We start from the raw sequence: 2,043 nt of genomic DNA, 5'->3' as shown, positions 1-2,043 counted from the left end.
ACAGAGCTGCCCAAATAGGTGGGAGACAGACCACCATGCATAACCTCATCAGTAAATCAAAACCACCCTGCTATTACTAAGACTCAGGGGTCCTGGTAGGGGAGGGGCATCACCTTGCCAGGTCTGTCCACTGAGCACCCCTGGGTGGACTCACAATGACAGCCTCTCAATGAGCAGAGTGTAAGACAATGACCTTGCTCACTCCCAGGGCAGTCAGCTGTGAACGTGGCCCGGTGTCCGAGACCACTAGGGGGCAGTGGTTCTCACACATGCAGACCCAGCTCCTGTGGCCCAGGGGACCCCACTGTCGCCCGGGGACTCCTTTCCCTGATGCCAGCCACAAATCAGTGGACCTCTCCTGGGGGTCTTTCTACCCTCACTTCCCTTGGGCTCTTCTAGGTCCTGCACTGCATTCCAAAAAAAAAATAACAAAAACCGAAAGTCTTAGCCATCAAGTGGATCCCAACTCAGGACCTTATAGGACAGGGTCGGACTGCCCCTGTGGGCTTCTGAGACTGTAACTCTTCATGGGAGATAGCAGAGAGCCTCCTCTTTCTTCGGAACAGCAGCAGGTGGTTTCCAACAGGTGACCTTGCAGTTGGGAGCTTAGCACGTCACCGGTCACCTACCAGGAGTCCTTTCCCCTCAATTGGGGGGGCGAGTTTGTCTACAGGTGTCGTCTTTGAGGTATGGCCACGGCACCCATCCTGTGAGTGAAAGACAGCACATTTCCCGGAGAGCACCCGACGCATCGAGGTAGAGCTTCCCGGGTTCCCGCCAGATGACCCCACCGGCTGCCATCCGGTGCCACTGCTGTGGCGACCTGTCACCCATGACACCGTACATCAGAGGCCGTTTGTTAGGCCTTTCTTCTGAGAGGCCTCTGGTAGACTCACACCTCCAACCTTCCAGCAGCCGGCGTGTAACCGTCCACGCGACCCCACGCCTCCCCTTTCCACTCAATAGAACCATTCTTGGTTTTTGTTTTCTTGTTAACGATAGTCCCTCCCCTCCTCTTCGACTCTTTCCTCCGCCTCCTTCTTCTTCACCGCTAAAGACTTCCCTCATTCTGAGCTCCAAACTAAAGCCTGCCTATTCTCTGTCCTTTCTCCCTCTGCGCAAGGCACAAAGCCTGTCTCCAGCTCCGGAGACAGTCACCACTGCGAAGCACTGCGCGTCTAGTTCAGGCGACTCATTTGCACTCTCACAGGCGAAGGGCCCCTCTCCAGGCTGGCCTGCCCCCTCCCCGTCTGAGCTGCAGCTTTCCAAGGCCACCGGCTCCTCTTCCTCCCCCTCCACCCGGACCGTCCCTGTCTTCTCCTGATTTCATTCCTGGCACCGTGGGCGATGGACCGTTTGACCCAGACCACACGGGTCAGTGGGAGCGTTCTCCCCAGTCCCGGGCCACTGGCTGTACCACCACGTCAATGCACGCACCATCTACAAGGACTTAATTTAGATATTTAGACAGGGGACGCTTCCCTAGGCTTCTGAGTGGGTGAGCAGAATCTAGGGGCTCTTGATTCAGCAGAGGCCGGAGTGGCTGTGCAGGTGGGGACGCAAGGACAAGGACCGAGAGGCTTGCCTCTCATCCCAGGCTGGTCACTGACTCCCAGTGTGACCTTGAGAATGTCGGAGCCTCCCCACCCCCCAACTCTGGGCCTGGGGGCCCATCAGTAAAGCAAAGAGGGTGTGAGCTAAATTAGGGACGGGTGTCTTGGCAGAGACCAGAGACAGTGCCTGGCCACCACCACCAATTGTGGGGATCTGCAGAGAAGTGCCCCCCTGGGGGGAATGTGGGCCCGATGTCCAGTTTCCTCCCCACCCAGCTGGGTCTCCAGGAGGGGCAACACCTACTGGGCTCACTCAGCTGCACACGGGAGGGTCCCAGCCATGAGTCAGATGGGACACAGGTCTGCCCTGCCACATGCGGAGTCACCGTGTGCTGGAATCACCTGGACAGCGGCCGGCTGTGTGTTCTGATCACCCACAGGAGGGGACTCTCTCCTGGTTCCCACAGAGGCTGTGGGGACACAGCAGCAG

The sequence above is a fragment of the Echinops telfairi genome, unplaced genomic scaffold, assembly GCF_000313985.2.
Source record: "Echinops telfairi isolate 266 unplaced genomic scaffold, ASM31398v2 ScPeMD7_7412;HRSCAF=8450, whole genome shotgun sequence".
In the NCBI taxonomy this organism is placed as follows: domain Eukaryota; kingdom Metazoa; phylum Chordata; class Mammalia; order Afrosoricida; family Tenrecidae; genus Echinops; species Echinops telfairi.
The sequence above is the reverse complement of the archived record's forward strand: the minus strand, read 5'-3'. Positions refer to the sequence as shown.